Here is a 20,423-nt window from a genome sequence, read left to right on the forward strand (position 1 = left end):
CGGTTTAATGATGGCATCCTCTTGGGTAAATTATTCCGAAAGAGAAATAGTCCCGCATTCGGATCTCTGGGCGGGGACTACTCGGGAGTATGTCGTTACCAAAAGAAACAAATCTGGTATTTTATGGACCAGAGCGTAGAATGTTCGATCCCTTAGTTGGGTAGGTCACAGAAGTTGATAAGAGTAATTGATAAGTCGAAGTTAGATATAATGGGAATTAGCGAAGTGCCGTGGCACGAAGAACAGCATTTCTGGCCACATGCATACAGCGTTATAAATATAGAATCACATAAGGGTAATGGAGGAGTAGGTTTAACAATGAATAAGAAAATAAGATTGCAGTTAAGCTACTACGAACAGCATAGAGAACGCGTTTCGAACTCAGGCAAACAAATAAAAACGAGACAGATGGATTAAAAGTAAATTGTTTATTATTTCAAACTTAATCACCATGACTGTTAATACATTTGTCCCACTGTGAGAAGAGATGGTCAGTGCCTTTTTGGACAAATGTTTGTGGCTGTCCACGGAACCATGACTGCGTCCAGGTACGCACCTCTTGGTCCGATGGAAGTCGACGGTCACAAACGCCTTTCTTCAGGGCACCATAAATATGGAAATCGAATGGGGAGAGATCGTGATTGTATGGATGATGTGTCAGGGCCTCCTGGCGAAACTTTTGCAGCGTACTCGAAACGTGTGGGCCCACCAACAAGCCAAGGTTGTTCTTACAGTAGCATTCGAAGACACAGCAATAGTAACAAAAAAAATCAATATTTCCAAAAGAATTGGAGGAAAAACCAGGTCTTCAAGTGTCTTAGGCGAAAACAGAACATATGAAAAATATAGAAGACTTTCTAATTTTCATGCACACAGATAAAAAGAGAATCAATAAATTTAAATAAACGTGTGAGGTAATACAGAGGCCGACTTTACAGGCAGGCTAATGAACTCAAGGCAAGGGAGATGGCGATGACCTATCAGTTGACTTCTCTCAAGTAAAGTTACAGCATTATGGTAGTGTTGTTGTTGTGGTCTTCAGTCCTGAGACTGGTTTGATGCAGCTCTCCATGCTACTCTATCCTGTGTAAGCTGCTTCATCTCCCACTACCTACTGCAACCTACATCCCTCTGAATCTGCTTAGTGTATTCATCTCTTGGTCTCCCTCTACGATTTTTACCCTCCACGCTGCCCTCCAATGCTAAATTTATGATCCCTTGATGCCTCAGAACATGTCCTACAAACCGGTCCCTTCTTCTTGTCAAGTTTTGCCACAAACTCCTCTTCTCTCCTATTCTATTCAATACCTCCTCAGTTACGTGATCTACCCATCTAATCTTCAGCATTCTTCTGTAGCACCACATTTCGAAAGCTTCTATTCTCTTCTTGTCTTAACTATTTATCGTCCACGTTTCACTTCCATACATGGCTACACTCCATACAAATACTTTCAGAAACGACTTCCTGACACTTAAATCTATACTCGATGTTAACAAATTTCTCTTCTTCAGAAACGCTTTCCTTGCCATTGCCAGTCTACATTTTATATCCTCTCTACTTCGACCATCATCAGTTATTTTGCTCCCCAAATAGCAAAACTCCTTTACTACTTTAAGTGTCTCATTTCCTAATCTAATTCCCTCAGCATCACGCGACTTAGTTCGACTACATTCCCCTATCCTCGTTTTGCTTTTGTTGATGTTCATCTTATATCCTCCTTTCAAGACACTGTCTATGCCGTTCAGCTGCTCTTCCAGGTCCTTTGCTGTATCTAACAGAACTACAATGTCATCAGTGAACCTCAAAGTTTTAATTTCTTCTCCGTGGATTTTAATACCCACTCCGAATTTTTCTTTTGTTTCCTTTACTGCTTGCTCAATATACAGATTGAATAACAACGGGGAGAGGCTACAACCCTGTCTCACTCCCTTCCCAACCACTGCTTCCCTTTCATGCCCCTCGACTCTAATAACTGCCATCTGTTTTCTGTACAAATTGAAAATAGCCTTTCGCTGCCTGTATTTTACCGCTGCTACCTTCCGAATTTGAAAGAGTATTCCAGTCAACATTGTCAAAAGCTTTCTCTAAGTCTACAAATGCTAGAAACGTAGGTTTGCCTTTTCTTAATCTAGCTTCTAAGATAGGTCATAGGGTCAGTATTGCCTCACGTGTTCCAATATTTCTACGGAATCCATACTGATCTTCCCCGAGGTCGGCTTCTACCAGTTTTTCCATTCGTCTGTAAAGAATTCGTGTTAGTATTTTGCAGCCGTGACTTATTAAACTGATAGTTCGGTAATTTTCACATCTGTCAACACCTGCTTTCTAGAGTAATAATACGAAAATATTACACGCAGCTCAATGCCTGTCTGAGGAAATAGAGAATGATAATTTACGACCATCTGGTTCGAATGAATAAAAACAGAATATCCAAGAGAATTTTTTGAGATGTCAGCCGGATCATATCTGCCTAGTGCAAGGTGCTCCATTAAATCGGTAGTGACCGGAAAGAGATGAAGACTGAGGAACTTGAAATTCTGAACAGAAAGAAGGTTTTAGATTCCTATCTCCAGAGAAAGTCGATAAGAAAACTGGAGCAAGGTGGTTTGAAGTTTGGAAACAACTGCACTCTTACCGAATGAAAAATCACAAGCAGTTACTTTCGTGGACAATAGAAGGCCTACACCTACATCTACATCTACGTGATTTCTCTGCTATTCACAATAAAGTGCCCGGCACAGGGTTCAATGAACCACCTTCAAGCTGTCTCTCTACCGCTCCACTCTCGAATGGCGAGCGGGAAAAACGAGCACTTAAATTTTTCTGTGCGAGCCCTGATTTCTCTTTTTTTTTATCGTGATGACCATTTCTCCCTATGTAGGTGGGTGCCAACAGAATGTTTTCACAATCGGAGGAGAAAACTGGTGATTGAAATTTCATGAGAAGATTCCGTCGCAACAAAAAAAGCCTTAGTTTTTGTGATTGCCACTCCAATTCATGTATCATGTCTGTGGCACTATCTCCCCTATTTCGCGATAATACAAAACGAGGTGCCCTTCTTTGCACCTTTTTGATGTCATTCGTCAGTCCCACCTGAGGCCTAAATCGAGTAAATAAAAATTTTGTCGAGACCTAAGTGGGTATTACTATCACTTTTATCAAAAACTTTCTAGTAGGTAAACATATCATAAGAAATAAATCTGAGTTTGAAACTAATACTATGCTGACCAGGAAAGACAAGGCGCGTTCTACTCCTCTATGACTGAGTGCGGTATCTACAAAGAAGAAAGCTTACTCGGTTTACTGTTTTCTTGTCGAGTCGTATGAACTGCAGTGTTTTGCGAGCTCTGTTTGACAGTATGTCGGCGTAGTTAAACCAAAACATTCTGTGATCAGCCACAAGGCGCCATTGGAGGCAGCGCAATGTAGCAACATTGCAGCAACCAGCCCATTACGGAACGGTGCATCCTCCGGCTTGTATTTGCCGATGCGACGTTGCAAGACGAGAGGTGGTCGTGTGTGGCCTTTTCAGTCAGGCTTGACATGGAGTGGCACGTGACTGTGTAAGCTCAGCCGATGTTATACTGGCACCCAGAGGCGAACCTCAGTACCGTGGCAGCGAATGCTAGAGACAGACAAGCGACAATCATATACAGGTGACAAGGCAACATCGACGTGATCTGAGTAAGGATCTGCGGACCGTAGGCGTGAAGGTTTAATAGAGGGAGAACGATACAGAAAATCTCGCGAATAGAGACAAATGCCAGTTACAGAACAGTGCAAGTACATGCGAATTCAGACTTTCTCGACGAATCTCGATGACGACTTCTTCTCGGGGTAGATGATAACCCGAGAAAAATTCATCAGTGCGATTACACTATGCAAACGACGCACCACGAAGGAATTATTCGATTGGGACGGAAATCAGTAGATGTGATCTGCATGTACAGGGTGACACACAGGAGACGGACGGTTTTTAATGAAATAATACTCAGCCAACTTTAAAATTAATGCATGCTTATTTACACAAAATCAAAGCTCCTCATTATTTGCCATTTTAGTTAACAAAGTTATTTGTGAAAAATAATGTCCTCAAGGTGATGTCCATCATTTTGAATGCAGGACTTAAGTCTCTTCTCAAATTCCTCCATCACACGGACTAAAATCTCTGCAGGGATGGCAGCAATTTCTTGAATGATTGCATTCTTCAACTCGTCCAAATTTCGTGGTTTCTGGTTATAGACACAGTTCTTAAGGTACCTCCACAGAAAAAAGTCGCATAATGACAAGTTGGGAGACCTGGGAGGCCAAGGAACATTGCCAAAAGGTGAGATAATCCGGCCAGGAAACATGCGCCTAAGAACTGTCATTGAAGTGTTTGCAGTGTGCGAAGTTTGCCCCATCCTGCTGGAATTCGTCGTCTTCTTAGTTCTGGTTTCAAGAATGTTTCAATTATACGAATGTAACGAACCGAATTAAGAACAACTGTGACCCCGTTCTCTTCAAAAAATAAAGTCCAATAATGCCAACAGAGCCAAGAGCACACCAGACTTATTTTTTCTGAGTGTAGAGGACGCTGGTGGATAAGGTGTGGATCCTCTGGAGCCCAGTAACGTAGGTTTTACTTATTCACGGTTCCGTTTAAATGAAAAAATGGTTCAAATGGCTCTGAGCAATATGGGACTCAACATCTGTGGTCATCAGTCCCCTAGATCGTAGAACTACTTAAACCTAACTAACCTAAGGACATCACACACATCCATGCCCGAGGCAGGATTCGAACCTGCGACCGTAGCGGTCGCGCGGTTCCAGACTGAAGCGCCTAGAACCGCACGGCCACACCGGCCGGCGTTTAAATGAAAATGAGCTTCATCGCTCATCAGTAAAATTTCATTTTCATTCGATCCCGAAATCACTTGCATTCTGTAATCGAAGTCTTCTCGTACAGCAAAATCAGTTTCCTTAAGTTGTTGGACAATGAGAATTTTGTAGGGATGGAATTTTAATTCATTATGCAAAATTCGTCTAACCGATTCACGATTGATTCGTAACTCACTAGCATGACGTCTAGCTGACCGTCCTGGGTTTCTGACTGCCGCTTGCCTTACCCTTTCAACATTTTCTGGTGTCGTTACTCTGCGTCTCAGGCCAGGATGCTTCTTATCCAGTATGTTTCCAGTTGCTCTGAAGTTTTCCACCCATCTGAGGATTGTGTTACGGCTCGGAACAGCTCCATGTCGACAGACATTAAACCACGCACGAAACAATCGCTGCGTAGCAATAATAGACTCACCACTTTTCACGAAACTGTCATAGACCAACACTCGACGTTGCAAGTCCCTCTGCTCCATAGTGACTGAGTAAATGAAATGGCGTCTTGTGTGGATCAGAACTATCCCCACCACGACCACCTCCCACCACCACGCCCTCAGTATTACGCAGTTCAAAACCGCCCGTCTCCCGTATGTCACCCTGTACAAACAAACAAATGATTTAAATTTCAGAAAAATTGGGTGATTTATTCAAAAGAAAGAGCCTCACACACTGAGCAAGTCAGTAAAACGTTGGTCCACCTCTGGACTTTGTGCAAGCAACTATTCAGCTTGGCACTGATTGATGGAGTTTTTGGATGTCCTCCTGAGCGATATCGAGCCGAATTCTGTCCAACTGTTGTGTTAGGTCGTCAAAATCCCAACCTGGTTGTAGGGCCCTCACCATGATGATTCAAACGTTGTCAGATTGGGACAGATCCGGCGACCTCCTGACCAAGGTAGGGTTTGGTAAGCAGTTGTAACCCTCGCCGTGTACGGACGGGCACTGTCTTACAGAAATGTAAGCTCAGGATGGCTTGCCATGAAGGGAATAAAACGGGACATATAATGTCGTCAACGTACCGCTGTGCTGTAATGATGGGGCGAATGATAACCAAAGGGGTTCTGCTTTGAAATGCAGGTCGTATAGCGGGCAACAGTCAGGTTGGTATCAACCGCTGACCGGGGTGTCTCCAGACGCACCTTCGCTTGTCATCGGGGCTCATTTCGAAGCGGGACTCATCACTAAAGACAGTTTTAATCTAGTTAATGAGATTCCAGCCCAAATACGTGTGTGGAGGCGCCCCGGAGTGCGATGAGATACCATCCTGACTGTCGCCCACCATACGGTCTGACATGCAGCAGTGACAGTCTGGAATACCATTTCCTTTCACAACAGGGTCCCTTTGGTTGTCATCCGCGCCATGCTTACGGCACAGCGGTACGTCTATGATATTCTACACCCCATTTTGTTGCCCTCCATGGCAAGCCAACCTGAGCTTACATTTTTTGCAAGACAATGCCCACCCGTACACGGCGAGAATTTCTACTACTTATCTCCGTGCTAGCCAAATACTTCCTTGACCAGCAAGTTCGCTGGATCTCTCCTCAGTTGAGAAAGTTTGGAGCATTATGGGGAGGGGCCTCCAGCCATCTAGGAATTTTGTCGATCTGATGTGCCAGTTGGACAGAATTTGGCATGGTATCACTCAGGACGTTCAATATGTCTGTCAGTCAGTGCCAAGCCGAATAACTGCTTGTGTAAGTGCCAAAGGGGGGCCAATGCCTTATCTACGTATTAGAGTTTCGTCCCGTATCATTCGCGCATGGAGCGCTGCAATAACGACTTCTTAAACGACTCTGAGCTAGCTGTAACTAGCCTAATCTTGTTGCTAGGTTCCGCAGTTAATTCTGATTCTTGGGGCTTTCGTGGGATGTTTTGCAGACATTTTCAAACACCTGCCAGGTCAGGTGTTTCGACATTTAAGTGATTGTCCCCTGGGTCTCTCTCTCTCTCTCTCTCTCTCTCTCTCTCTCTCTCTCTCTCTCTCTCTCTCTCTCTCTCTATCTATCTATATATATACATATATAATCACACACTCGTGATCAGATGTGCTGCCCTTCTTTGTATACGCTTCATACTGCTTGTTAGTCCTATTCAGTACTCATCCCAAACGCTTGAGTAATATTCCAGGATGGGCCACAAGAGAGTTTTGTAAACAGTCTCCTTTGTTAACAGACAGAATCGGGGTCTGCCACTTGATTTACCTAGGACTGACAATAACTGATCATTCCATTTCATGTCTCTAAAAATTTTTGCACCCAAGTATTTGTTTGAGTTGACTGATCCCGGTTTTGGCTCATCGGTTACTGTAATGATGCATAACGCAAAGGGTACAGTTTTGCATTTCAGAACATTTAAAGCAAGCTGCCAGTCTTCGCCCCAGTCTGAAACCTTATCCAGGTCTATACACTCAACGGTGCAATAATAATTTCAGTATCAGTAAACAATTTTTATTCATTTATCGATGTTTGCCACTAGTAGGTTATAAAGTACTTTGGGTACTGTAGTCAGAAACTGAAACGCCGTTGAATTAATTTATTTCAGATCTGCGACACCGTCAGCAGGAATTACTACGGCTCCATTAAAAAGAAAACGGACTTGTTACCGATATTTCTGTAATTGTAAACGGCAGTCAAATGAAAACGAGAAAGATCAAAAAAATTAAGTTAACTGTTTATTATTTCAAAATTATCCCACTGTGAGACAAGACGGTCAATGCACTTGTGGAAAAATGTTTGCGGTTGCGTGCGGAACCATGTTCAAATGTTCAAATGGCTCTGAGCACTATGGGACTTAACAGCTATGGTCATCAGTCCCCTAGAACTTAGAACTACTTAAACCTAACTAACCTAAGGACATCACACAACACCCAGTCATCACGAGGCAGAGAAAATCCCTGACCCCGCCTGGAATCGAACCCGGGAACGGAACCATGTTTCCCGCTCACATGTTGCTAGGACAATTTCGATTACGCTGCAGCGCTTTCACCGTGAGCCCTTGCACATCCTCCATAAAGTGCTGATCTCTCACCATGCGCTTCCCACATTTTTACAGCCCTGAAGAAAGACATTCCTGTGTTCGATTTGATTCGCACGCCTGTGTACAATCATATTTCCGTAGGGAGCCGCAGACTTTTGCCATGAAGCGTCTTGTCTCACGGTGGGATAAATGTATTAACAATGATGATGATTACTTTTGACATAATAAACACTTTACTTACTTTTTCTATCCGCCATCTTTCCATTGGAATGTCAAGAGAATATATGTTGTTTAGTGAGGACTTTCTCACATTTCATCTGTGTGATATCAAGGTGCAACATCTATATTGAGATGATCAGCTTACCTGAATCACCCTGAATATTAGAGAAAATAGTCTAGGGGAGAAGTCTATGGAAACCAACGTGAGGAGAACGGCCAGATCAGCAGGAAAAGTAACTAAAAGTACTGAAACTCTCAGTTGTTGAAATGGAAACAATGTAGTGGAAGGGTAGCGGAAGACAAAGAACTGATAGAGTACACAAGCATCGAAATATGTATCATAGTGTACGGGAGAGTTTGATGTTTTAAGTGCACAAAGTTGAAGCGATAGGCGCAGGACAGCAAGAAACTGAGGACGTCATGGGGTCTATTGAAAACTGATTAACGAGAAAATAAACTAAAGGAAATAAACTGGGTAAAGTGCAAATACATTATCACTGCCGTCATCGCTGAGTGAATATACATGCAAACTTACCTGTCTGCTTAGAGCGTAAGCCTTTAAATTTCTACTCTGGATTACGGCAGTTATTCTGGCCGGATCTTCTTTTCGAGGACAACTGCTAGCAGGAGCTTTGTCTGTAAGAGAAAAGTCAAATGTCAGAACGTCTATTCATCTTAAAAACTTGGCTGTGAAACAGAAAGGAAATACTTGCCCTATGAGACCCTACGCGATTAATACACAATCTCTGTAATTTCAGGAATTGTGTGGGGTTGACAATAAACCAGTTGGGCAAAATATCACGAAATGAGGATGAATCTAGACGGCAATAATCTACAGCAGTTCAAAATTCATAAGAGTAAGTTGTATCTGCTCAGTTGTCAAGACAGTGAGCTGCTTCTCTGTTCTGCCGCATCTGTTGCTCACTGATCACCAAACGACTTTGCTGGGGCAGAAAATAAGAGGTGAGAGAAGTTGTGGAGCACAGTTTTCTCCTCCAGAGTTAGCAATGGATCAGTAAATGTTGTAGTTCTCGTAAGTCGCCAACTAAGATCACAATACAGATATTACTAACTAGTGTAGGCCTAAGTGTGTTCTACTTTACTGTAAATCACGTCGTCTTGTTGTTTTAATATTCTAATATGCATGTAGCAATACGTATCGTAAACAAAGCTTAACACGTCCAATTACCCTATAAATTATGTATTCTGTCTCGTTCGCTATGATTCGTTTAGCATCCAGAGCGCAGGGCCAAGTCAGGAAAGTGTTCATGTACACCGGCAGAGTTTGATGTCTTTCTAATGTCTCTGAAAGACGTCTAAAACAAGGAGAGTGATCTGCTCTCGTCCTCGGCCAACTGGAATCAAGGTGTGACTCGCGTTTAGCAGCGAGAAGTCGAATGAAACAGCATCCGCGTGCTGTGAAGTGAGCTTCCATTAGCCAGCAACGTTCTACGGGCTTGCTAAGAGACAATGGCTCAGAATCAACGTCCGGAAGCCGTTTGCGCCAAAACCGAGCCAGAGCTGATGGAGAGTTGTCGCCGAAATCTTATCAAAAAGCGTCGCAAATTGCAAGGTGGATTCAGTTTGTGTTAGGTATACCCAGCTTTTCTCTTTTAATGTGTTAACTTATTTACGTAATTCCGTTCTTGTTGTTTAACATAAATATTATTGTTACCGTAACTATCATCCCAAACAGCTTCCCACTGAGACTGAAGTATAACTTATCGGGTGATTATAGCATCGAAAGTAGAAAATATAAGGATAAATAATTTGTCTTGACTTTTCCCCAGGCCGTTTCATTACAACTGTGGCTATGATCGATCTTTCAGTGAAATGTCTGGGATGGATAAGTAATTACTTGGAGAAATACAGCACCAGTCACGTTTTTCAACGTTTCACCCAGTTTAAGTTCACGTAATAGAGTTGCACATACATCGAATGACGGCATACATGAACCTGTACTAAGCTAGTGTAAGAAGGGCGAAAGGCCGAAATGCCTCTCCGCATAAACAGTGTTTGGGAGTGTGGCTGGTTTCTGTAAGTCTTCAAATCATTTAATCAGCTCGTTCAAATGGCTCTGAGCACTGTGGGACTTAACTTCTGAGGTCATCAGTCTCCTAGAACCTAGAACCAATTAAACCTAACTAACCTAAGGACATCACACATATCCATGTCCGCGGCAGGATTCGAACCTGCGACCGTAGCGGTCGCGCGGTTCCAGGCTGTAGCGCCTAGAACCGCTCGGCCATCCCGGCCGGCAATCATTTAATCCACAGTTTCAATCCTCAACCACAGCTATTATGGGTAAAATAATTAATAATTCAGTTATTTCTAAAAAATGAGCGACCATTGGAGGTTTGCAACATAACTGTTAGCAACAACTACTTTAAACGCCAATTCGTGCACTTCAAGTAATGTTATCTGTATTTTATGTTTACTTTTTTTCTTTACCGGCAGTTGTAAAATCTATTTATGACAAAGGGCCTTTTAGCCTTTCGCCCACCTATTACTCGTGTATCTTTTCCTAACTGTTTATTGTCCTACATATATTATAAATTCCGCTGGAGCGATTTCTCTTTCTGTGTTTGGCTAATCTCAAGAGCTACGGCAAGGATTTTGGTATGGTTTTCGCTATAAGACAGACTGATTCACGAGGAAGGTTTGTGTATATAATTTATTTCTGCTAAGTAATGACGCATGTGAAACATCTGTATTTTCATCGCTTACCTATATAAGTGGCCTATGGAGGGACATGTTGTGGCAACCATGGAGGGTACGAGTTAAGGTCGGGACACACACTTCCGGGCCGTGTCAGGGCCGAGCGCCGGACGAGTGACGGCCGTACTCCGGTCCGTTCCTGCAGGGGCCACACATGACCGGGGCACGTCCGTGTCTCTGTTGTTCCTTGTAGTGACTCGGACGCGGTGAGCTGTGTTTCTGTTTGTGAAAGCTGTAAAACATGTTCACTAATTTTCGTAATAGTGAATTAGGACTTATAGCACTTGCTTTAGACGAAGAGGAAAACGAACGAAGGTAAACAAGAAGAAGAAAATTATGGATCCACAGTGCCTGGAAAACAAGACCAGTACAGGGAGAGTTTCGAACACTATTTTCTCACCTCGTAGATGATGAGACTAAGTTTTATGAATATTTTAGGAACACGCAGTACACCTTCTGTGAACTTTTAAAGAAACTAGAACCAAGGCTGAGAAAAAATGACACGTTCTGGAGAGTATCAGTTTCACCCAAAGAACGACTGGCTGTTTTTTTACGGTAGGTTAAAGAAAAGTACACAGAATACAAATAAATAAGAAGTTTTAAGGACAGCATTTTTATTTTATTACTTTAGTAATTGAAAGATAAATACATAAGTTAGTAAATAATACAGTTAAATTTCTACTACCCTAAGAAAAACAAATGAGGACTATTCAGTGAATTAGTTTCTGAAGCTGATGAGGATGCAGGGGAACTTGGAGGATGATGGCTTTGGTTATTTATATACGAATTGTGCGAATCCCTTTGCAGGTCCAAAAGCTGCTGTGTAGGTTCTGTTGACTCGTTTCCCACAGGTGAAGGATATGGTGTTGAAACAGATTTTGCTGAGGAATTTGAGGATGATGGAGTGAATTGATGGACTGATACGTCATTCATGAGTTGCTTCAGTTCAAAGTCTTGTACAATTGAAAAAATCCTACTTTTAGCTTGATGAAACAGTAGTGGATGCAATGATTTTAGGGCTGGTGCTATACCAGCCAAAAAAGCATCAACTGGGTTTTGTATATCTCTCTGTTTTTCAGCTTTTTTTTCTGCCAAAATCTAAGCCATGAGCTGGCTTGATGCAGATTCTTGTGGTTTAACCTCACGCTGAAATTTTCGTTTCAGTGGTGGTTTCATAAACGTGTTCTTCTTTGAAGTGACGGACGAATGAGCTGAGGGCGTCTGGGAATGCCGAGTGCGCTCTATCAAATTCTCTGTTTCACTATCCTGGGTTTTAATGATCCATTCTTCATCTGCAATGTCTTCTTGTATAGACACTTTTTCGTTTTCAACAATCGACTGCTCCTCTTGGGAATCTGTATTTGATTCTTGTTTATGCTCATTATTGTCTTGCGTGTAAGGAACATTGGAAACTGTTTCTCGTTCTACCATGTAAGGTAGCAGGAACGTTAAGAGATCTTCATACTTGTATTTATGTTGATGAACAGCAGCTTGTCCTGAAACAGTTTTCCTTTTCTGCAAGGTCTTCCTTAGTTGGTCACGAACAGATGCCCATTTTTTTTTTTTTGCATTCCTCTACTCCACCTGTAGCAAAAATATTTTAAATCGCGTATTTATATTACAATGTTTAAAATGCTGCAAATATTTTATAGATTATACAGTATTTCTCATCTTATACATTCAATTTTTTTCAGGTTGCTTGCTACAGGAGATTCCTTTAAAACGATTTCCTTCAGCTACAGGTTGGGAAAATCCACAGTTGCAGCTATCGTCCATGACACCTCTAGAACAGTTATCGATTTATTGTTAGAAGAGGTGATGCCTGTGCCGAATGAAGAAAAATGGAATGCTATAGCTGAGGAGTTTTGGACAAAATGGCAGTTTCCAAACTGCATTGGATCTTTAGATGGAAAGCACGTAACAATACAGGCTCCAAACAACTCAGGAAGTCTCTATTGGAATTACAAAAAAACATATTCCATTGTGCTTCTTGCTCTGGTTGACCCATGTTATAATTTTATTGCAATAGACGTGGGAGCGTACGGAAAAAACTCTGATGGAGGCATTCTAGTAAATTCAAATCTTGGAAAGTCATTGGAAAACAATACGCTTAGCGTCCCAAAGAGTAAAACTTTACCCGGAACTGATGTTGAACTTCCAATGGTAATTGTAGGCGATGAAGATTTCCCTCTCAAAACATACTTGATGCGACCATATCCTGGCAGGAACTTAACAAATGACAAGGCTATATTTAATTATCGTTTGAGTCGGGCAAGAAGAATATCCGAAAATGCATTCGGTATATTGCAACAGAAATTTCGAATATTTAGAAGAATCCTTCAGGGAGATCCTAATAACCTTACAATGATTGTGACGGCTGCGTGTGTACTGTACAACTTTATTCGAAAAATGGAAGGTTATAGGGTGCCCGAACAGAGGATGGATCAAACGGAAACTGCTGAGGGATCCGGAAGTTCATCAAATCTTCGAAACCTACCTCGAATTCGTGGGAGATCAACAGATGCTGCATTTGCTGTACGAGAACAACTCAAAAAATTCCTGAACTCTCCACAAGGGACTGTGGAATGGCAAGAACATGTCGCCTTGGCGATATAACGATGACATAAACCAAACATCTGTTTGTAAAATAAAAAGTAAATAAATATCTTTCGGGTATTAAAACTTGTATAGTTTTTATCTTACCTTTGGCTTGTAGATCTGTTGCAATTGTCTTCCAAACTCTGTCTTTGTACTCGATATTCCTGTAATTTTCACTTCCCTGATCGTAAAGAACAGGAAACTTACGAACTTCCTCTATTAGTCGTTCCACATCCATGTTTTGTACACAGAACAGTTTTGCGCAGTTGTACAGCTCACAAGACAACCCCACCGTCAGGCAGTGTCCGTCACGTGAAAATTTAAACACGGCGAATCCCGCCCGGCCCGGCCCCGGCCCGTTGACGTTCCCCGTGCACGGCCCGGTCAAGTGGGGCCCGCTGCATTTGTTTTAATGTTGTATTTCGTAGTCCGGGTGACGGCCGATACTCGGACGTGTCTCGGCACGGACACGGTCCTGACATGTGTGTCCCGACCTTTAGTCAGGTAGATGGGAAACAGTATCTGGCCGGAAAAGCAGTAAAGTGACAGCTGGCGCAAATCCGGAGAGCTTTGAGGGCTAACCTCAGAAACTATTGTAGTAATTTTGGTACAGTTTTCACTAGTAGATAGGAATGTTCATGAGGAATGATTGTGTGTATCACTAGATTTTATAAAAAAATTTTCCGGCCGTGGAATCTTAGTGCTACCCGTGCGAAGCCGGAGCGAGTCGCTAGACTTATACAAAGGCATCAGACTGTCGTAACCCAATATTATCCCGTATCTAAAAAAGGTTTTTGCGTGTTTAATTACAATGTAACTGTGGTGTCACCGCCAGACACCACACTTGCTAGGTGGTAGCCTTTAAATCGGCCGCGGTCCGTTAGTATACGTGGGACCCGCGTGTCGCCACTATCGCCACTAACTTTAATCCATAATTGGTGAACATAGCTCTTGACGGTACATGTTTTACAACATCAATAGTAACTGGTAATGGCGCCTTGCTAGGTCGTAGCAAATGACGTAGCTGAAGGCTATGCTAACTATCGTCTCGGCAAATGAGAGCGTATTTTGTCAGTGAACCATCGCTAGCAAAGTCGGTTGTACCACTGGGGCGAGTGCTAGGAAGTCTCTCTAGACCTGCCGTGTGGCGGCGCTCGGTCTGCAATCAACATTAATATTTATTGTATAAATGTCAATGTTGATTGCAGGCCGAGCGCCGCCACACGGCAGGTCTAGAGAGACTTCCTAGCACTCGCCCCAGTGGTACAACCGACTTTGCTAGCGATGGTTCACTGACAAAATACGCTCTCATTTGCCGAGACGATAGTTAGCATAGCCTTCAGCTACGTCATTTGCTACGACCTAGCAAGGCGCCATTACCAGTTACTATTGATGCTGTAAAACATGTACCGTCAAGAGCGATGTTCACCAATTATGGATTAAAGTTAAGTATTCCAGCAGCTACGTACGTTTTCTGCTAGTCTAATTTCCTTGACCTGTTCCAGACCTCACGCCAACCTGCGTGAGCTAAAACGCGTGCCTTTCGGCTTCCTCTCATACCGGGTTGGCTCTCTTGCCATTTCACAACAGTAACCTGTTAACGTAGGTTTTAATACTCTCATTTTGCAGCATACGCACTTTCTCCCTAATTATTTTATGACAAGTTCATGCATTTTGGGCACATAGTGAGCATATTTTGCGATCATTTCGTAAACTATACCCATTGGTTCATTTACAGAAGTATTGTACCTTTCAACTGGCGAGAGTGGTACCTACAATTCGACTGACATTTCTTTGGTTAAACTAAATTACCGGCGTATTTCCCACCGATTCAGACTTTTTATCTTATTTAAATCTGAACCGTTACTGCGATGGTGACAAGAGAATTGTTGCACGACTCCGCGTTTTCCAGCAGCACTGGTCCACTAACTTCATTCAACACGATTCGGCGAGAATGTCGCTTTTCTTCCAAACCTGCCTATTTAAGTTCTCCAAGTAGTTAGACTTTCGTGTGGGGTGTCCCGGTCTTGTGTTGTGCCTACTTGATAAGAACGCCTAACGCTGAAACAATATCCTAGAACTGGTATCACCAGCGTCTGGTATGCGATTTCCTTTACAGAGGCAATGTACTTTTTTATGTATGAGGGGCAATCAAAACAAAACCGAACATTTGCCACAATGGGACCACGGAATGGTTCAATCAAAAGTAATCACCACACACGTCAAGACATTCATCCCACTGGGATACGAGACGATCAACTGATGTTTCGTAGAACGCGGTCAGATGCTGACGGCGCCACAACCGCACCCACTCTCGCACATCCTCATCCAACTGAAACCGATGTCTAAGCGTGCCTTTCTTAAGATCACCAAAGGTGTGAATATCACACAATGAAAATCCGGGCTGTACAAAGCATGCTGCATTGTTTCCAAACCAACTCACTGAAGCATATCCTTCGTCTGATTGGCAGTGTGGGGCCGGGTGTTATTGCGCAACACGATGATTCCGACTAACAGCATTCCGACAGCCCAAGGGCAAACGGCAAAGGCAACAGGTGAAACATCTCACATGACTCCGCCAAAGAAATCCAAAGCTGTTCACAGAATTTCCGGTAAGTGACGATGACCTTTTTCGACTGCTGGGGTCCTCTGCTCGTCAGATTCATCGAGCATGGAATCACAATCAATTCGCAGCGCTATGAAGACACTCCGCACAAACTGCGACACGCCATAAAGTCAAAATGCCCAGGAATGCTGTCGGACGGAATGACCACGTTGCACGATAACACCCACCCCCACACTGCCAACCGGACGAAGGCTGCGCTTCAGTGATTTGGTTAGGAAACACCGCAACATCTTCCGTACTACCCGGATCTTTCACCGTGTTATTTTCACATCTTTGGCGAGCTGAAGAAAGACACGCATGGACGTCGATTTCAGTCGGATGAAAAAGTGCAACAGTGGGTGCGATTGTCTATACGTCAGCCACCGACTGTGTTCCACGAAGCAGCATTTTATCGTCTCATCTCCCAGTGTGATAAATGTCTTAAAGCGTGTGGCCCGATTGTGCCGGGTGTTCGGTTTTCATTTGACTGATTCTTATGAATTAAAGCATCGTCAGAAAACAATGCTGCTGACCATCCCTGCTAAATCGGTTATGTATCATGAGAACATTACGGGGACTATTATAGTACCTTGGAGTAAGCGCTATTTCATAGGCGACGGTATCCAACGTCTTTTTTAAGTCTGCAAAGACAGGAGCTATCTGCTCAGCTGCCTCATTCGTTTGCACTACATCACAAATGAGTACGGCAAGCGGTGTTTGACGCTAGCGGTTTTCCCAGAAACCACGCTGACTCTTAGCGAGAGGTTTGGTTTCCCCCAGAAACATCGCAATGCTTGAGTTTACAGGGAGTGGACAAAAATACGAGAACACTAAAAGCGTACCACATTACCATGCTTAATACAGTGTATGAAACCCGCTGGTACTCAAAACATCTTCCGGTCGTCTCGACATAGATAAAATCCGGCTCGTCCTGTAATTCCCTTCTTAGGGAGTTCCCTCCGTGTTGTTTTAGTGTTGACAGGGTTCAGCTCCTTAGTGATTTTTCCAGCTGTCGTCCTTTTATTTTACTTCACAGTCTTCGTCAGTCACCGTCTGTCACGAACACTCAACACATAATTTCGTCCGCGTTGTGACGTAGCGGATGATGTATTTCCCCTTTCCCTGTGCGCGATACAAAACTTCGATACAGTGCCTCCTTGAAGCACCAAACATCCTGGTACCTTGGTTATGGAAGCATAGAGTATGAACAATTTGCCTACATTCGAATTCATTAGCTTCGACAGGATCCACTCGTAACTGCAAAAGACACGGTTCTTGCCACGCCTGACACTTGCAACATGTTTAGGAACTGCACTGGTGGCATTCGTGGTCAAATGCAGCAGCGCAACTTGCAGGCCTGGCTACCATCTGCTTTTACGTTTAAGCATGCATTTCTCGTGGTGTTTTCATTTTTTTGCGCAACCGCTGCAGAATATTCTACATGATGCAACAGTAGACAGAGATCAGCGTATTGGTTCTCAATGCTGTGCATTCAAGGAACATTCCACTGTCTCCTACTTATTGCTCCGGTAGTGACAGCGAAGATATGATGGACTAATTTTAGAGCATAAATAGGCATTTAATCTTTTTCTTGCGCTCCAAAAGCAAATAGTGGAGAAAATTCGTAACACATGGTACCTTGAGAAGTATCCTCTCCCGCTCTCTTCAAGGTGCTTTGTGGAGTATGAGGTCAGTTCAAAAAATTCCGGAACATTGGTAATTTTGTACCAATGGTGTCTTGGAGCGAAAAGCGATTGGCATCCCTGCACACGCCTGTGTTTATTTTGTAACTACCGGAAGTTTCATCGTTGTATATCTGTTTGTTATTGTTCAGTGCAGTATTGAGTTGAACATTGTATCGCACAGTTTACAAATTTCGAGATGGCAGAGTTACGGAGCCACGCGTCTGCATTAAATTTTGCGTGAAACTCAAGAAAATCTTTGCAGACACACACCAAGTGATGCAGGAATGTACGGTAATCAGTGCTTAAGCCGTAATCGGTTTTACGAATCGTTCAGACGGTTTAAAAATGGCCGGACGGAAGTTAAAGATGACCTTGTTCAGGACGCCCTTCGACGTCTAGCGACGACGTTCATGTCAGGGACGCCAACGAAATTGTGCGTGCCAATCGAAGACTGACTGTCCGAGAGATTAAAGAAGAAAGTAGTTCTAGGCGCTCAGTCCGGAGCCGCGCGACTGCTACGGTCGCAGGTTCGAATCCTGCCTCGGGCATGGACGTGTGTGATGTCCTTAGGTTAGTTAGGTTTAAGTAGTTCTAGGGGACTGATGACCATAGATGTTAAGTCCCATAGTGCTCAGAGCCATTTGAACCAAAGAAGAAAGTAACATTTCAGTTGGATCTTGTCATGCAACCCTGACACAGCATCTTGGAATGCATCGTGTTACCCACAAGTTGGTCCCACGGCTCATGAGTCAACGCCAGTAAGACCCCGCCTCGCAATCTGTAAAGAGCTTTTGGATCGCGCAAATGAGAGTGAGATGTTCCTTAAGAGAATAATAACTGGCGGTGAGACGTGGATCTACGGTTATCTTTTTGAGGCCAAGGTTCCATCTTCAGAAAGAGTCGGGAAAGACTCTCTAAGACCAAAGAAAGCTCGTTAGATCAGGTCAAATGTCAATGCCACGCTGGTAGGTTTCTTTGACTTTGAACTATTAGTTCATCCTGAATTCGTGCCACAGGGGTAAACTGTTAATCGATGGTACTATCAGGACGTGTTCCGACGCCTGCGAGAAAATGTGAGAAGGAAACTGCCTGAAATGTGGTGAGACAATTCATGGCTCTTGCATCAAGATAATGCACCCCCACGTTCATCCCTGTTGGTGCGTAACTATTACACAAAAAACCAAATCACTGTGCTGCCTCATCATCCGAACTGTCAAGACCTAACCACTGCAGACTTTTTTTTTATTTGCAAAGTTGAAAAGCCCGTTAAAAGGACGAAGATTTGCAGCGATAGATGAGATAAAAGAAAATTCTCAGACGGTGCTTCGCGCGTTCCAACAAGAGGCGTACCAAGACTGCTTCCGAAAGTGGAAACGGCGTTGGGAGCGGTGTATCAATTGTGGAGGAAAGTATTTCGAAGGAGACCATACACAATAAGTAAAAGGTTGTTGTTGTTGTGGTCTTCAGTCCTGAGACTGGTTTGCTGCAGCTCTCCATGCTACTCTATCCTGTGCAAGCTTTTTCATCTCCCAGTACCTACTGCAACCTACATCCTTCTGAATCTGCTTAGTGTATTCATCTCTTGGTCTCCCTCTACGATTTTTACCCTCCACGCTGCCCTCCAATACTAAATTGGTGATCCCTTGATGCCTCAGAACATGTCCTACCAACCGATCCCTTCTTCTGGTCAAGTTGTGCCACAAACTTCTCTTCTCCCCAATCCTATTCAATACTTCCTCATTAGTTATGTGATCTACCCATCTAATCTTCAGCATTCTTCTGTAGCACCACATTTCGAAAGCTTCTATTCTCTTCTTGTCCAAACTATTTATCGTCCATGTTTCACTTCCATACATGGCTACACTCCATACGAATACTTTCAGAAATGACTTCCTGACACTTAAATCAATACTGGATGTTAACAAATTTCTCTTCTTCAGAAACGCTTTCCTTGCCATTGCCAGCCTACATTTTATGTCCTCTCTACTTCGACCATCATCAGTTATTTTGCTCCCCAAATAGCAAAACTCCTTTACTACTTTAAGTGCCTCATTTCCTAATCTAATTCCCTCAGCATCACCCGACTTAATTAGACTACATTCCATTATCCTTGTTTTGCTTTTGTTGATGTTCATCTTATATCCTCCTTTCAAGACACTGTCCATTCCATTCAACTGCTCTTCCAAGTCCTTTGCTGTCTCTGACAGAATTACAATGTCATCGGCGAACCTCAAAGTTTTTATTTCTTCTCCATGAATTTTAATACCTACTCCGAATTTTTCTTTTGTTTCCTTTACTGCTTGCTCAATATACAGATTGAACAACATCGGGGAGAGGCTACAACCCTGTCTTACTCCCTTCCCAACCACTGCTTCCCTTTCATGTCCCTCGACTCTTATAACTGCCATCTGGTTTCTGTACAAATTGTAAATAGCCTTTCGCTCCCTGTATTTTACCCCTGCCACCTTTAGAATTTGAAAGAGAGTATTCCAGTCAACATTGTCAAAAGCTTTCTCTAAGTCTACAAATGCTAGAAACGTAGGTTTGCCTTTCCTTAATCTTTCTTCTAAGATAAGTCGTAAGGTCAGTATTGCCTCACGTGTTCCAGTGTTTCTACGGAATCCAAACTGATCTTCCCCGAGGTTGGCTTCTACTAGTTTTTCCATTCGTCTGTAAAGAATTCGTGTTAGTATTTTGCAGCTGTGACTTATTAAGCTGATAGTTCGGTAATTTTCACATCTGT

At 43.1% G+C, this 20,423-nt stretch overlaps 1 protein-coding gene across 1 annotated transcript in view; it reads right to left on the reverse strand.

Moving 5' to 3' along the window:
* The window catches only part of LOC126458395 (acyl-CoA Delta-9 desaturase-like), a 284,765-nt gene that overhangs the window by 83,516 nt on the left and 180,826 nt on the right, over window positions 1-20,423 (reverse strand). The window contains exon 2 of the mRNA XM_050095403.1: window positions 8,610-8,710. The gene's annotated coding sequence lies outside the window, so the exon portion shown is untranslated. The remainder of the gene's footprint in view (window positions 1-8,609; window positions 8,711-20,423) is intronic.

Source organism: Schistocerca serialis, chromosome 2, assembly GCF_023864345.2.
Source record: "Schistocerca serialis cubense isolate TAMUIC-IGC-003099 chromosome 2, iqSchSeri2.2, whole genome shotgun sequence".
Taxonomy (NCBI): domain Eukaryota; kingdom Metazoa; phylum Arthropoda; class Insecta; order Orthoptera; family Acrididae; genus Schistocerca; species Schistocerca serialis.